The 18,017-nt window shown below is 41.0% G+C and overlaps 1 protein-coding gene across 8 annotated transcripts in view; it reads left to right on the top strand.

Moving 5' to 3' along the window:
* The window catches only part of slc7a2 (solute carrier family 7 member 2), a 131,229-nt gene that overhangs the window by 58,900 nt on the left and 54,312 nt on the right, over positions 1–18,017 (top strand). The window contains exon 1 of one of the 8 annotated variants that reach the window (XM_073064585.1): positions 3,840–3,859. The exons of the other annotated variants lie outside the window; for them this stretch is intronic. The gene's annotated coding sequence lies outside the window, so the exon portion shown is untranslated. Of the gene's footprint in view, positions 1–3,839; positions 3,860–18,017 lie in introns of those variants that run through there. 8 annotated transcript variants of the gene reach the window in all.

The following is an 18,017-nucleotide window of genomic DNA, read 5'->3' as shown; positions in this document are numbered from 1 at the left end:
TTTTATGAAATCCACATTCAACATTTCTGAAAGCAAACTGTAGGTTCTGTAGTTGCCAGTTATTTTTGGCACAGTGGTCAGTTAGTGAAGTTAATGTAAAATGCTTTTTCCACAAGGCTTTTGAGACAGGTGTTTTTTTTCCCCCAAGCAAGGCAAAAATACTCAAACACTGATGATTGACGAGAGAGTAGTTTAGCTCATGGTGGAGTGGTGGAGCAGACTCGATGGGCCAAATGGCCTGCTTCTGCTCCTTTGTCTTGTGATTGATCAGATATGTAAGTTTTCTACTCTCCTTGTACATTGGCAAAGTTTCACACATAAATTTAGGCTAAAATGGGAGTATGCTGGTTCCTTTGGCAACAGATTCCTTAACCAAGCCACCGCCTGTGTGATATTTCATGTGAGGTAATCAAACTCCAGTATGATTAATACTGGGATTTCTAAATGGGGCATTTTTACTTCACTTCTGTGGTAGAAGTTTGGGTATTTGGCTTCATTAGCAAGGTATGAGATGGGAATGGACATGATACCAGTACTTTGTGTCATAGAAAATACATCTAGGGACAAAAATCAGGGACACTGGGACTTCTCTGCAAAAACCGACAACATTAGAGCCATTACAGAAGATGAAACAAGCAGCTTTGGATTTCCCCCAACCCATACTGAGCACAGGTAAGGACGAAGATGAACCACCGACTCGCACTTCTGGAGGCTATCTTTCTGCTGATAAATCCCACTCTTACATTTATGGGCTATGCAGAACCTGAAGTCTATGAACACTACAAAAAAAATGTTGGGAACACTGAAGGCCCAGCAGCATCTGTGGAAGGAGAAAACTAGCTTTAATTTGCAGAAATGTGGGAGAGGGATCAATGGGGAAAAAGGGAAAATTTTGGATAAGCTGAGGCGATGGTTGCTTTGGGAATAAGATATCAATGAATTTGTCATGTTGAAAGGTTAATGGGGTCAGTTGGAGACTGGGATATAAATGAAGGAATAAAATCTGTAATATGCAGAGCTGGTAGAATTTCCCTTCACGTCAGGCCATTTTTGAAGGGAAAATGAATGTGGCATCTTTGTTGGCATGGACAGTTGGGTTGAAAGATCAGTTTCCATGTTGTATAGCTCTGACTTGGCCAATGTTACTACAAATAGAGAAGGCAAGGTACCTGAAAGTGTTGATTTCAATTGTGGAATCCAGAATGTTGTAAACAGCCTTCAGCACTCTTGTTATTGTGACAGAGAATTGTATCTATTCCCTGACTCTGCTTTCCCCAATTATAACTCATTTCAAATTTCATTTGGCATCCTCATGGAGACATGGTAACCAGCCTCCCCTTTGTGGACTCTATCCATTCTTGCTATTTTGGTAAAGCTTCCAGCATTGACAAAGACCCCAGACGTTTCTCATGTCTCCTCTTCCCTCAGGCAGAAGATGCAAAAGTCTGAAAACATGTACAACCAGGTTCAAGGACAGCTTCTACCCTGCTGTTACAGTGTGGTATGGGCTTTTGTTGGTCAGGGGTTGACAATGAATGTGGCATCCTAGCTGGCTAGATAAAAGTCTGGACAGTACTCTGCAGAGAGCAAGCTGTTGCCCATGTAGCAAACTCCCCCCTCTCCACACAGCTCATGAACCCAAAGGAATGGCAGAGACGATACAGTTTAGTACCAGCAGCATTGCAGGAGTTGCCAGTTCGGGTTGAAATCGACGGAGAACTGCTTTGGGGACTCCAGCTCTAGATTTTTTCCTCTGGGTTTATTCCTGAAGCCTTCCCCACGAGTAGGTTTAGCTGCAAGGTTCACGTGCAGGTTCGAGATCGACATTTTCCTTCTGGATGAGCTGCTTCTAACCATGGCTGTCTGAAGCAACTTGTTTTATGGTGTTAGTAACCCACCTTTGTGTCTCCTGTCAGTAGAAATGGCTCTGCTGGGCTTGGGAGTTGAGTCACAAGTGAAGGCCAGGAGCTGGACTTGATTGTCAGAGGCTATTTGAGACGTATGCCTTTCAATAGTTAGTGGAAGCTTATCCCAGCTGTGACAACCTGAAGGAACCGTGGGTAGTAGTGGCAGTGAACGTAGTGTGCGATGATTTGATCTGTAAGAACTGTATACAAGCTTCTCACTTTATCTCTGTGCATGTGACAATAATAAACCAATTCAAAATGTTCTTTAGAACCAGTCATTTAAAGATGCAAGTGTGGTTTGGTAGGTCATTTAAAAATTCAGTTGTTCATCTTTCAGTAAGATGCAATGTCTTCAGTGTATTTTGTCAGTTCATCAGTGCTAGCCACTCAAGTATACCTCCTACACAGCAGTTGATATGACTGGTCTATCCATCTGAGTCTCCAACACAGTCCACCTCCCTGTGTAAACAATTTCTATGGAAGGGGGAACACTGAAAAACAATTAACCATGTAACTAGATCCATTGAATGTACATTACTGGAAGGGAACTCTCTACACAATGAAATCAGTAGTGCAAGTCAGAGACGCATGGCAAGGCAGCTATCACGGAGTACATTTAAAGTGGAGGTTGATAGGTTCTTGATTTCCTCGGGTGTCAAAAGTTATGGGGAGAAGGCAGGAGAATGGGGTTGAGAGGGATAATAAATCAGCCATGATGGAACGGCAGAGCAAACTTCGTGGACTGAATGGCCTAATTCTGCTCCTATGTCTTATGGTCCATCATTTAAAAGTTACTCTAGCTACGTTGATCAATTCTAGGAGCTCTTTAGGATCTATGGTGTAGTTTAGTTACTGTATGATCCCATGATCTTATTTCATTAGTTTTGCTTCACACTGATCAGATGGTGATATCATTGTTTCCTCCACTCCCCCCCCCCCCCCCCCCCCCGGGAGGAGCTTAACAATTCAGGCAGCATCTATGGACAGGGATAAATAGTGGACGTTTTGGACTGAGACAGTTCATCAGGACTTTTCCTGAGGTCCTCCAGCATTTTGTGTGTGTTACTCAAGATTTCCAGCATCTGCAGAATCTTCTGTTTATAAATTTTTAATGAATATTTCCCATTTTCTGAGACTCTGCCACTTCCTTATTTTGCTCATTTGTCTTGGGTCATTTGCGATTATTACATACAGTGATGTAAACATATGTATTTGAGTGGCAGTGTGCCATCACAGAATGACCAAATAAGCAATGTTTTTGGCAGCCTGCCTGAACTGTCAGCTATATATGTATATTTGTCTACTGTTCCTAATGATATTTACCATGACCTTCAAGTTTCAAGTATTACATGCTGCTAATTCTCTTAAACTAAGACTAGAACATTAATTTACATTTTGACGTAGGAAAACTGTGTGCAGAGTTGGAGGATTTAAAAACAGTGGTTAAATTAGATCAGTAAAAACCAGGGTGTGATTGGGTGTGGGCTAGAATTCTGATAAACTGAAAATTGAGAATCTGGGAGATAGATGCATGTTTAAATGTTCAGCACTTGATGTCACTACCATGCAGTCAGAGGCTTGCATATGCAAGCATATCATACAGATGGAGAAGCACCAATATAATTTTTTGCACACATATGTATTGGCAGTACCTTAAGCAGCAGTTTGAGTTTTCTGTCTGTAGCATTACACAAGTATGTCTCAAGTGAATAAATTTCTAGCTGGTTACTTCAGCTTAAAGCTCAATGGATACAGCTTAAATGTTATCAGTCAAGGGTAGGAAATTGTTTTTGTTAATGGAGGTTATGTCGAACTGGGGGAGAATCTAAGTGGGAGGCACATGATTCATTCCAGGAGAGAAGAGAACATCAAAGCCTTTTAATTTCCCTCCTTCCTGCTTGGAAAGTGTCATACATCTGCTTCTGTCATTCATCAACAATCAGGTGAAGACTGTAAGTCTGCTTGTAAGTTCTGTGCTTAAATGTGTGTGAATAAAATTAACACATTGTATTTATTTTTTAAACTTGGCCTGAATGCCAGTATCTTTGCTCAAAATATGATACAGGTATTCAGCGTAAATTTTGCCTGTGTGGTGTTCGAGGTTTTAAAAACAATGGTTACAGTCGATCAACAAAAACTAGGTTGTGATTGGGTGTGGGTTAGAATTTTGATAAACTAAAGGTTGAGAATCTGGGAGATTAAGAGACTAGCCAGATGACTATTGTAATAGTCAAATCCGGAGGAGATAAAAAAAAAATTGGATTTATTGCCAGCGAAAATGGAAAGGTGTAAAAATGGATGGGGCTACAGATGGGGCCTTTCTGGTAAAAGGCATTTGAATTATCACTGGTTCAAAGCTGAGTTAGGTCAGCAAGGTGGCAAGGCATCCATTTCAGCCTTGGAGAATGTTGGCAAGGGGGTGAACTGCATGGCCTTGGCCAAAAATGATGGTTCTGGTATTTGTGTTTAACTGGAAAATAACTGCGCCTCGTGTAAGACTGGATGGATGCATGCTGCAAATTCATAGAACGTGCTCCTTTAGAAGTGCTTGTTCATTTAATGTATAGGCATATTCCTGGAAGAACAATTTTATTTTTCAAGATAAAGTACAGAACAGGCCCTACCAGACCAATGAGCCACACCGCCCAGCAACCTACCTATTAACAGTAGCTTAAATCATAGGACGACTTACAATGACCAGTTGACCTACCAACTGGTACGCCTTTGTGTGGGAGGAAACCAGAGCACCCAGAGGAAACCCATGTAGTCACTGGGAGAACATACAAACTCCTCACAGACAGTGCTGGAATTGGACAATGCACAGAGCTGAAATGGCATCACTATGCTACTGGGGCACCCCATTAATAATTTTATCTAATAAGGGGAGCATTTATGTGGTGGTTAAGTTTACTTGAATGATGGGCCAGAAGCCTGGATGAAAGGCATGGATATGTACAGTAGTTCCAATTCCGTAGCTGCCATTGGGCAAATTAAATAATTTAGAGATGGCACAGTAACAGTGACCATGAAATTTTAGATGGTTGTCAAATATTATCTGCCACACTCATGCCTTTCAGAGAAGGAAGTTGTCATTTTTATTCAAATCTGCCTTTTCGCAAATGCATTGATATCAAGCCTACGCACCATCAAGGACACACAGTGCCTATAAAAATTATTCACCCCATCTTGGAAATTTTCATGTTTTATTGTTTTACAACATTAAGTTACTGGATTTAATTTGGCTTTTTTGACACTGATCAACAGAAAAGACTCTTTTGTGTCAAAGTGGAAACAAATTTCTACAAATTAGTCTAAATTTATTACAATTATTAAAGACAAAATGATTGCATAATTACTCACCCCTTTCCAATCAGTATTTGGTAGATGTGCTTTTGGCAGCAATTACAGCCATGACTCTGTGTGGATAGGTCACTATCAGCTTTGCACACGTGGACACTGCAATTTTCCCTTTTCTCTTAAAACAAAACTGCTCAAGCTCTGTCAGATTGCATGGTGATCGTGAGTGAACAGCTTTTTTCAAGTTCAGCCACAAATTCTGAATTGGATTGAGGTCCAGACTCCAACTTGGTCATTCCAGGGTATTAACTTGTTTTTAAGTCATTCCTGTGTAACTTTAGCTTTATGCTTGGGGGTTATTGTCTTGCTGGAAAGCAAATCTCTCAAGTTGCAGTTCTCTTGCCACCCTGTACCCTGTCTTTCTCCAGGATTTGTGTTTTGCTGTATTCATTTACAGTCTGTCTTCATTAGCCTTCTAGGGCCTGCTGTAGTGTAGCATCCCCACAGCATGATGCAGTCACCAACATTCTTCACAGTAGGGATGGTGTGTTTTCAATGTGTAGTGTGTGGCTTATACCAAAGATAGCATTTAGGCTGATGACCAAAAAGCTCAATTTTGGTTTCCTCAAACCATAGAACCTTCTTCCAGCTGATTTCAGAGTCTCCCACATATCTTCTGGGAAAACTCCTCTAGCCAAGATTTCATGTGATTTTTGTTTTTTCAACAGTGGCTTTCTCTTTGATGCTGTCCCATAAAACTGCAACTGGTGAAGCACGCAGACAACGGTTGTATGTGCAGTCTCTCCCATCTCAGCCGCTGAAGCTTGTAACTCCTCCAAAGTTGTCATAGCTCTCTTGGTGGCATCCCTCACTAGTCCCCTTCTTGAATGATCACTTAGCTCTTCAAGACTGCCTGCTCTAGACAGATTTACAGCTGTGCCATATTCTTTCCATTTCTTGATGACTGACTTGACTGTACTCCAAGGCATATTCAGTGACTTGGAAATTGTATCCATCTCCTGACTTGTGCTTTTCAATAACCTTTTCCTGGAGTTCCTTGGAGTGTTCTTTTGTCTTCATGGTGTGGTTCTTGCCAGGATACTGACTCACCAGCAGTTGGACCTTCCAGATACAGGTGTATTTTTACCACAATCAATTGAAACAGCTTGACTGCACACAGGTGATCTACATTTAACTAATTATGTGACTTCTGAAACCAATTGGCTGCACCAGTGATGATTTGGTGTGTCATTTTAAAGGGGGTCAATACTTGTACAATCAATTATTTTGTTTTATATTTCTAATTAATTTAGATCACTTTGTAGAGATCAGTGCCAAAAAAGCCAAATTAATTCCACTATTAATCACTGTTGTAAAACAAGAAAACATGAAAACTTCCAAAGTGGGAGGGTGTGTGGTGAATACTTTTTATAGGCACTGTATTTACAGAAGGGAGCTGAAAAAGGGCCAGTAACAACATGAAGGATCCCACTCACCCTGCTCATGGGCTGTTCGTCCAGTCAGGGAGGAGGCATCCATGCCAGGACCACCAGACTTAAGCAGTTACTTTCCCCAAGCGGTAAGGCTGATCAACATCTCCACCCACTAGCTTATCCCTCCATACCTCCAACCACCAGTACTTTACCATTTCCTCTCAGTCACTTCATGTACAGGCACACCTGTGCCTAGCATTACTTTATGAACATATGATCAATGCACTTGTGTATTAGCTATTTTATGAATTTGTATTTATTTTATTATTATTATGTACTTTATCTGGTTAAGTTCTTCAGTGCTGCATTGGATCCGGAGTAACAATTTTCAGATTCAGATTCCGTTTATTGTCATTTAGCAACCACAAATGCAATGCAGTTTAAAAAATGAGACCACGTTCCTCTAGAATGATATCACAAAAGCATATGACAAAACAGACTACACTAGAAAATCCACATAACATTTGGCAATCCCCAATCCAGAGTCTGGAGAGGCTGCTGCATATTAATATCGCGCTACCGTCTTAGCGCGTTCCCCGGAAAGGGTTTGAATGTTTGAATGTAAAGTTTTATTATACTTTACATTTGTCTACTGGAAATGACATTAAACATTCTTGAAAAATGGTGTGGCAAACCATTCAGTCATACTACATTGTTACAATAACTTAAGAACAAAATAAGGCATTGACTTAGGCCAGAATTAGGAATGAAAAGGGCATAGCTAAACAAATTTGCCATGCCAAGTCCTTCTTGTAAAAGATGTTTGAGGACATTTAAGAGATAGCACTTCTGAGCGAAGGACAAAGTAAGCAACAGGCTAAATAGTCATATCCACTAAAAATCAAACTAGTCAAACATTGTCCTCACTCACCCATCACAAATTCATGACATCTCACAAGCTGTGGTGGCACAGTGTTGCCCTGTTGAGGAGTGTCTCAAAACAGTTCCTCGTTAGCTTTGTATCCCTGAAGTCTTATGGCCTCAGGATGAATAAGGGCAAAGAATTCAAAATCTGAATAATTCCCATGAGCAACCTCCTGTTGGTGAATTGGTACACCTTCATATTCAATAGCAAATGGGGGAAAATAATGAAAATGTGAGGTATTTCAGGTGGAGACTACAGCATCTAAACATGAGAGGGTTTCTGTTGCACCACTAATTAGAAGGTAGAAAGTTGTGAAGAATGTAGTAGTGAGACTGAGAGATTTCATTTTATATAGGCCCAGTCACCTCCCTTTTAAGACCTGAAATATTGTACAGTAAACAAAGTACAACAGCAAGTGACTTATCTCTGGATTTCCCCAAAGCCTTTCAATCATCTGCAGCACATAAATGATAATAATAAGATGAATTCAGTGATTACAAGGATCAGTGCAGCTGAACTCCATTTTAGATGTTTGATTGGCAGCTCATGCACTTTCATATATTCATTCCTTTCACTACCAGCACTTTGGTTTGCAGTATTCTCCATCTGCCGCAATGTGTCAAGGCTTTGATGATAATTCTTAAACCTCTGCTTCCTACATATAGAAGGAAAAGAGCAGCAAAACACGGGATTGCCATCAGTTGTGCATTCTCCTCCAAGTCACCAACCAACCTGATCTGGAAGTGCATCAACTCCCACTTTCATCAGTGGGTCAGTGTTCAGAACCTAACAAAAGCAGCAATGGTTCAAGCACTTAACTCACCACCTTCTCCTCAAACAAAATTAAGTATGGAAATCAAATATTGACTGTAATAGTGATTATCTAGAGTCCTGAAGAAAACAAATTTTAAAAAAGTGCTTGTGATGGATATGCACTTTTTGATAGTCAAGGTCAAAATGAGCAATTTAAAAAATCAACTCAATAAAACTACTATATTTAAATCATCAGGCTCATTGATGATGAAGACAGTTCTTTAGACATTTGCTATAATGTTAACCAGATATAAACATTAGACAATCCATTAACACCAAGTTCAAAGTATTAGTACCTTAACTGATATGCAACATATATTTTTCATTAGTATATTAAAATATATTTCTATTCATGTACAGGCAATAGGTATCTCAGGAGTAATTTTACAAAATCTTATTACTTGAACAAAGCCTTTTAATGTGAAATAATTCCCACAAATAGCCTAAAATCTTTTGGAACAGAAAATTAATGGTCCTGATGAAGTGTCTCAGCCCAAAATGTCGACTGTTTACTCTTTTCCATAGATGCTGCCTGGCCTGCTGAGTATCTCAAGCATTTTGTGTGTGTTACCCAAAATTAATGTTATCAGGGCTGTCTCTTGAGTACACAAATATCATAAGAATTCAAAATGAGTTATTGCCTATACCTGTGACCATGTCTGATATGCTACATGATAACATCCAACTGGTCAGCCAGCTTGAACTTGATCTCAGTGGTGCAGATAACTTAAGCCCATCTTGCCTAGTTCGATGCAGGCTAGTTAACACAACCCCGTTGTCTTGATGTTTGGCTCATCTGTATGCAAGTGTCTCATGGTCACCATATTGCAAAGCATATCTCTTGGTCCGTGTTCTTTTAACTTCAGATTACAATTTACAGTAAAAACTGAAGCCTGGTTCTTGTTTGAATTAATACTTGCTGTATTCGCATAGCTCCACGATACTTCTAACAATGTGTTCTTGGCTATACTGATACTGTTCCTTGGTGATGTCCAGATTCTGTCAGTTCAGGTGCCAATGGATGCTACATGAATAATGTTTAACAACCTTTAGCTATTCCTAGCATCAGGCACACAACTGTATTGTGTGGTAGAAGAGCCTTGTCCAATGTGTCATTCATGTAAATCTACTTGGATAAGAGTATTTTGTGTGATTAGAGCCTAAAATCAAGTGGAATGTTATCCAATGTTTGAGTATTTGGATTTTATACACATCAACTATTTCCTGCTCCTTCATTGCCTTATTGTTCTTTCTCAGTTATGATTTATTTCTCCTTTATTGAAGTAACTATACAAACGCTTTATGATCTTCTCATGTGCATTGTGAAACCATCCTGAAGTTCGCAAGGTCATACTCTCCTTGGATCTGTTACAGCTTCACATTTGAGATTATCAGCAACTGAAAATAAAATTGTGGTTGGGTGCAAAATATATATAAATGACTTAGACTATCATAAGTTAGTAAGTTTGCAGAGGACATAAATATTGGTAGTGTTGCAGAGAGTGGACAAAGGCCATCAAAGAATACAGCTGAATTACTTGCGTTTATGGGTAGAAAAGTGGCAAATGAAGTTTAATCTGGGCAACTGAACTTTTATATTTGGGAGGTCAAATTTAAGGGGGGAAAGTATAGAGATTATGGCAGAAGACTTAACATCGTTGATGTACAGCAAGATTTTTGTGTCCAAGCCCATAGCTCCCTGAAAGTGACAGAACCTGTAGATAGAATGGTAAAGGAGGTATATGGCACTTGACTTCATCATAAGTGACGCAATGTGTGTTGGGATGTAATGATGCAGGTGTGTAAAATTTTGGTTAGGCTGTACTTGGAGTACTGTGTGCAGTTTTGGCTGTCCCATTACAGGAAGAACATGAAGGCTCTGCAGAGGATGTAGAAGAAAGTTTGCTGCCTGGATTAGAGGGCATCAGTAATAAGGAGAGATCGGATGAAATTGGGCTGTTTCCCCTGAGATGTTGGAGGTTGATGGGAGACCCAATAGGTGTTTATACAAAGTCTTGAGAAGTGTTGTTAAGATAGAACACTAGAAATTCCCCACCCCCAGGTCCCAAATGTTGAATACTAGAGTGCATCAGTTTAAGGTGAGTGGGGGAAAGTTTTAAAAAAGGATTGTTGTTGCATACACAGTGCATAGTAAGTGCCTGGAATGAGCTGCCAGGGGTGATGGTGGAGGCAGTTACAATGGTGGTGTTCAAGAACCTTTTAAATAGTTGTATTAATATGCAGGGAGTGGAAGGATTAGGATCATGGGGTGGCAGAAGGGATTAGTTTAATTTTGCATCATGCTTGCACAAACATCATGCCCTGAAGGGCTGTTCTTATGCTGTACTGTTCTGTGTTTTATGTTTAATCATAGAGCAGTAAAGAGCTTAAAATGAAGAATGAGTCTATTAAATCTCTTCCAGTTCATTGAAATTGTAACCCATTTAATCAATTTTCGTATATTCTTTCTTTCATCAAGCATATTTGCAATTCTCTCCACCACAAAAAATACATTGAAAATCCAAACCACTGATGCAAAGATTTTTATTTACATTGCCTCTTTGTCACTTGCCTTAAAATGGTTCTCCAGTTATCAAATATTCGACTATTTGAAATATTTACTTATTTATTGAAACTAAACCATTCAGGATTGTAAATGTATTTACCAAAAGACCTCTTAGCCTTGCCACCTTAACAAAAACAGATTTTTCAGTCCTTTTACATCAATGAACAGGGTGCTGTTCATTGATTATAGCTCAGTATTTAACACCATCATTTCTGCAGTCCTGATCGAAAAGCTACAGAACCTGGGTCTCTGTACTTCCCTCCAATTGGATCTTTGGCATCCTAATCGGAAATCCACAATCTGTGCAGATGGGTAATAATACCTCCTCCTTGCTGACAGTCAATACTAGCGCACCTCAGGGGTGTGTGCTTAGCCCACTGCTCTACTCTCTCTATGCTCAGGACAGCGTGACTAGGCATTGCTCAAATACCATCTGTAAATTTGCTGATGATACAACTATTGGTAGAATCTCAGATGGAGATGAGAGCGCAAGATATACCAGCTAGTTGAGTGGTGTCGCAGCAACAACCCTGCGCTTGACATCAGTAAGGGCAGAGGGCTGACTATGGACCAGGAGGGGTAAGACGAGGAAACATGAACCAGTCCTCATAGAGGGATCAAAAGTGGAGAGAGTGAGCATTTTCACGTTCTTGGGTATCAATATATGAGGATCTAACCTGGCCCCAACATATCAAATGCAGCTATGAGGAAGGCAAGACAGCAGCTATATTTCATTAGAAGTTTGAGGAGATTTGATTTGTCTCCTAAAACACTCAAAACCTCTACAAATGTACTGTGGAGAACATTCTGACAGGCTGCATCACTGTCTGTTATGGGGGGTGGAGGGGCTACTGTACAGGATTCAAAGAAGCTACAGGAAGCTGTAAAATTAGTCAGCTCCATTAGTACTAATCTCTGTAGTATCAAAGACATCAAGGAGCAGTGCCTCAGAAAGGTGGCATCCATTATTAAGGAGACCCATCACCCAGGACATGCCCTCTTCTCACTGTTACCATCAGGAAGGAGGTAGAGAAGCCTGAAGGCACACACTCAGCGATTCTTTCCCTGTGCCATACTATTCCTAAATGGACATTGAACCCTTAAACACTAACTCACTTATTTTTTATTATTTCTGTTTTTGCACTATTTTTAATTTAACCATTTTGATATCCATATAATACATTTATTTACCTATTTATACTTTCTGTATTAATTTGTACTGCTACCACAAAGTTCACAAATTTAACGACATATGCTGCTGATATTAATTCTCTTTCTGATTCAGGTCCCAGTCTTGGAAATGCATTAGCTCCATGTGGCCCCAGAAATATATCAGGTCGTCAATGTTTTATTGTGTTTGTGACCCAACATTTTATTTACTTGCAAGTCCTCTAAGGGCCAGTTGCAAACCTGTTGCAACCAGTTGGCTGGAATGGATAAAAATATCCAGTCTTGGTATGAGATGGCTAAAAATGGTATAGCATAATCATAAGGATCTTGCTCAGTCCCGGTGATTGCTGATAAAGTTACTTGTATTTGTGTACACTGTTTTTCTGTTGAACTACGTGCTGAGTGTTGGAATTCTGTGGCACTAGTTGAAACCATTGGGGGGGGGAAGAAAGCTTAGTTTATTTGTGTTCTTCAAGTCCTGGCCTCAATAATCTACACTGAGCAGGTCAGTTCAATTTATTTGGTAAGTAATAGTCGATACTTTGTCCTTCTGATTTTCACCTTCCCAGTAATCAATGACTTCTATTTTGTGAGTTTATAATCAAGATGAGCCTGCAAAAATCTTGCTTCAGAACAATCTCCATGGATCATTCAGATATCCAGTACTGTACAATGCATTTATAGAAAGTATGTGCTTAATTAAATCTCTATTTTGTATAGAATGCTTCATTAAAATGAAAGTGGGACTTCAAGACCCTGAAATCCTGCTCAGGAGTCATATTTTCTTTTGCTGTTGCTTTGAGGCCCCTGTGTTTTTCTTGTCAAAGAACTTGTAGTTGTTTGAAGTAAAATTGATTGCGGAGTGACCAATTGCAGACAGGTGCTGTTGGTTATTTAATCCTTAAAACAAGCCCATAACAGGATATTTTGACCAGTATAAATAGTTTGCATGGAAATATTGAATTGGATATGATGGAAGAAGAGTCAAGACCCTACGTGTTTCAGAAACAGTTCACGGCTGCCATTAATTGGTGGGGGTGAAGGGGGCTGGGGAGTTGTTGGTAAACATAATAAGCATTGTAGTGATCAGGCGATGGTGCTGTGTAGAAGAAATGTCATGAAACCAGAGTGCCAAGAAAACACACATTACAGCAGTTATTGAGGGAATTAAGAGGTGTTTCCAGAATCAGTAGCTCGCGGGGAGGGGGAGGGGAATCGCTACTTTTAAACCTCAATCAAAAAACAAAGGTAATGAACAACATTAACCATCTGCATTGGGGGAGCCCCTGCCTCAGTTGCACTCAGTGGGAATGATGTAAATATATTAGTGAAGCAAATGCACAAACCTGAGTCAAAGCAAACCCATCTGATTTCTGTCTTCATTACTTGAATATTTTTCAAATGAAAATGCTCTTTGCATACATTTAAAATATAATTTCTGTTGATGGTAAATGTATTTAAGCATATGTGCACTTTCTTTCAGAAGTGGTTTCTATAATACCCAAATTGACTCGCTTTTGAATGGGCACATTATCTGCAAAATGCTTCGCCCCACTCAGAAATCTTGGGTGAGCTTGTGAGAATAGGAGATGTACCTTCTCTCTTATAGCTACCTTTTTAAGTGTTAACTGCATTGTAGAGTGAGCAGGGAAGGCAAGGAGGCCCATTCCAATTCTTACTGTCCATTTGGAATTAAGATATTCTCAAAGTAACTGAGAAATTTAACAAAAATTGGAAGCAGAAGTCATTGAAGGTTTCTTGGTGGCGATTAGACTTACTTCTGTTTCAAAAACCTGGCTTTGTGTGGTGCCATATTCTGGTGAGTGAAGTGTGTATAATCATTTCAAAATAAACAGGCCATTTCTCTGTGACCCTTTACCTCTGCCTAGAGATGACTAATCTAATTTCTAATCACTTGTCTATTGTTAAAATAAACTAATTTGCACATAAACTATCCATTCGATAGCAAAGGTTGGACTGAGTCATCAGTGTATTAAAAACATCATGGGCTTTAGTACATTGGTAACTCAGTTGATTGGGTTAAGTCATAGTCTTGGACTAGTTGGGCCATCCTTGCACACTGGAGGCGAGAACAATAGTCGGGTGAGCATCAGAATAAGAACTTGCCGATCCTTTATTAAAATCTTGTCCTGAGAGTGACCAGCTTGATTTAACAGAAATGATACAACTTGGTCTGGTATCTTTTGCTGTGTTTCAAACGGGGTGATGCATTTAAAATGACATCATGTCATGTATACCTGTCAGACCTGTATACATTGTTTAAGGAAGATCTCTTTAATTTCCAGATTGGCATCAATTGATACAGAAATGGTTATTCCTCATTTTACTCTCCGTGAAGTTGATCTTCAATTATATAATGGAAAACCAGTTATGCAGTTTATCTTTAAGCTGATATTTTTTTGGAGTGGGTACTGCTTATTGGAGTATGGCACTTTCTCACCAGATCCTTTAATAACATGATAAGGTTTGAAGATGACACCAAAATTGGTTGTAGAACTGCCAGTGAAGAAGGTTGTCTAAGGTCACAGCAAGATCTAGACCAACTGCAAAATAGAGCAAAAGAATGGCAGGTGGAATTTAACTGGGACAAGTGTGACGTGAACGACAAGTCCCTAGGGTGTGTTGTATCTAGTGAGAATGAGAAGTGCAAGTGCATAGTTAGTTGAAAATGGTGACACAATTACAGGGTGGTGAAGAAGGCATACATGTTTGCTTTCAGCCATGAGGGCTTTCAGTACAGGACCACCATGTTATGGGTGCACAAGACTTTGGTCAGACAACGCTTGGAGTATTGTGTGCAGTTCCTAGTTGTTGTGCTGCAAGAAGGATATGATTAAGCTCAAGAAAGTGCAGAAAAGATCCATAAGGATGTCACCAGGACTGGATGCTTGAGATACGAGGAGAGGATACTGGGACTGATTAACCTGGAGCAAAGGAGACTGAGAAGTGGCATTGTTGTAACGTGAGCTAAGTCACCAGAGGGATATTGAAGCCAGTGGATACAGAGGTGTTTTATTTGACAAAATGAGACACTCTTGAAGGAAGAGGCCTGTTTGACCAAATATTACATATGCTAAAGATCAATGGTAACAGCAGGACAATCCTGTAGTTACAATGCTTCCTTTGAGTTACATGTTTTCCACACACCACCTTCCTTGCACCCTCACTCCAGGCACCCAAAATCAGCATTGCCTCGTTTTCAGTCAACTGGTGTCCACAGCTCCAGGAAAGCTATTGTTCAGGGCTGCATTTTACATTTAATCTACAATCCATGTTCACGTCTGGAGAATGGTTGCTACTGAACTTAATGTTTGTTATGTACCCTAACTGTATTTTAAAAGATTACTTTTTTAGTAATGAGAAATATAGGTTAGTCGGCCTATTCCCAGGGTAGGGGAGTCTAAAACTAGAGGGCATAGTGGGAGGGGAAATTTTTTTTTAAAAGACCTGCGGGACAAGTTCTTCATATGGACTGTGGGTAAGTGGAAAGAGCTGCCAGTAGAAGTGGTAGAAGTAGACACAGTTGGTTCAGGTATATGGATAAATGTAATTAGTTTATTATTGTCATGTTCACTGAAGAAAAGAATTGTCTTGCACACTTTTTATAAAGATCAAATCATTATACAGTGCATTGAGGTAGGACAAAGTAAAACAATAACAATGCAGAATATAGTTTAACACCTACAATGAATGTAAACAATAAACTGCAAGATCATTGAGGTAGATTTGAGGTCAAGCATCCATCTTATTGTGCTAGGTTTTTGGTATCTATTGCACATTTAACAGCAGGATAGAAGCTCCGTTTCTCTCCACGTGGCTCCTGCTGAACGTGCTTTTTCCAGCGGACGGAGTGTAGGTGCTCGGTGAAGTGGTCTCCCGATCTACTTCGGATCTCACTGATGTACAGGAGCCCATACCGGGAGCACCAGATGCAGTATACAACCCCAGCAGACTCTCAGGTGAAGTGTTGCCTCGCCTGGAAGGACTGTTTGGGGCCCTGAATGGTAGTGAGGATGAGGGTGTAGGGGCAGGTGTAGCACTTGTTCCACTTGCAAGGGTAAGTGTCAGGAGGGACGAATGGACAAGTGAGTCATTTTGGGATTGATCCCTGCAGAAAGTGGGCGGGGGGGGTTTGAAGGGAGGAAAGATGTGTTTGGTGGTGGGATCCTGTTGGAGAGGGTGGAAGTTTCGGAGAATTTTGTGCTGGATGCGGAGGCTGGTGGGTTGGTAGGTGAGGACAAGAGGAACCCTATCCCTGGTAGGTTGGTGGGAGGATGGGATGAGAGCAGAGATGCATGAAATGGAAATGCAATTGAGAGCAGGAAGGAAAACCCCTTTCTTTGAAGAAGGAGGACATCTCCTTTGAATGAAAAGCCTCATCCTGAGAGCAGATGCAATGGAAACATAGGAATTGAGAGAAGGGGGTGGCATTTTTACAAGTAACAGGGTGGGAGGAGGTATTGTCCAGGTATCTGTGGGTTTGTAATAGGTATCAGTAGCTGACCTGTCTCCAGAGATAGAGACATCAAGAAAGGGGAGCAAAGTGTCATAGACGGACTAAGTAAATTTGAGGGCAGGGTGGAAGTTGGAGCCAAAGTTGATTAAGTCAATGAATTCCAGTTGGGTGCAGGAAGCAGCACTGATGTAACGTAGGAAAAGTGCAGGATGGTCACCAGTGTAGCCTTGGAACATGCACTGTTCCACATAGCTGACAAACGGGCAGGCATGGCTGGGACCCAAGTGAATGCCCATGGTTACTCCTTTTGTTTGAAGGAAGTGGGAGGTGCCAAAGGAGAAATTATTAAGCATGAGGACAAGTTCTGCTAGGTGAAGGAGAGTGGTAGTGGAGGGGAACTGTTGGGTTTGGTGCCCAGAAAGAAACACAGCGTTGAGGCCTTCCTGGTAAGGGGTGGAGGTGTGTGGGTACTGGACATCCATAGTAAAAATAAGATGATGTGGGCCAGGGAACTTGTAATCCTTAAGGATCAAGAACTGAGGTGTCACAGATGTAGGTAAGAAGGGACTGAATTAGGGGGGTTAAAATAGTTCAGGTATGCAGATAGGGGTTCAGTGGGTCTACCCAGACAAGGGGGTTTGTGGATCTTGGGTAGAAGTAGAGACATGGCTTGCGGAAACAATGAGGTTGGTGGCAGTGGATGCGAGATCCCCAGAGTCAGTAAGGTTGGTGATACTGTGGGAGACAATGGCCTGGTGTTTCTTAGTGGGGTTCTGTTCGAGGGGTAAGTAAGAGGAGGTTTCTGAGAGTTGGTGCTGTGCCTCAGCAAGGTAGAGGTCAGTACGCCAGACTACTACAGCATCCCATTATCTGTGGGTTTGATGGTGAGGTTAGGACTGGTGCAGAGGGAGAGGAGAGCTGAGCATTCAGGAGTGAGGTTAGAATTGGAGAGAGGAGTGTTAATCTCTAGACGGTCAATGTCACATTGGCATTTGGCAATGAAAAGGTCTAGACCAGGCAGAAGACCAAGGCAGGGTGTCCAGGAAGAGGAGAAGGGTTGAAGATGGGGGAAGGGGTCATTGGTGTGAGGTGGAGAGTCCTTGCCAAAGAAATGGGCTCGGAGACAGATAGTGGAAGAAGAGCTTAGTGTCTTGGTGGGCACAGAACTCATTGGGGTGTGGGTGCAGGGAGACAAAGGTGAGGCTAAGGACAGAACGTTCTGCCTCAGAGATGGGAAGGTCGGAGGGGATGGTGAAAACCTGGGATCGGAGGGGGGAAGAGGGTTGGTAGTGTCAGAGAAGGTAGTTTGAGGTTTTCAGGGATCGCGGGGTGGGAAGGGGATGAAGTCTCTCCAAGGGTACAAGAATTGGTGGTGGGACCTGAGAGAGACAGGATTTGAGTGTTGGTGGGGGAAGGGGAGATGGGGGTT

This window comes from Hemitrygon akajei, chromosome 13, assembly GCF_048418815.1.
Source record: "Hemitrygon akajei chromosome 13, sHemAka1.3, whole genome shotgun sequence".
In the NCBI taxonomy this organism is placed as follows: domain Eukaryota; kingdom Metazoa; phylum Chordata; class Chondrichthyes; order Myliobatiformes; family Dasyatidae; genus Hemitrygon; species Hemitrygon akajei.
Note: the sequence above shows the minus strand (reverse complement) of the source record. Positions and strands in the feature narration are given on the sequence as shown.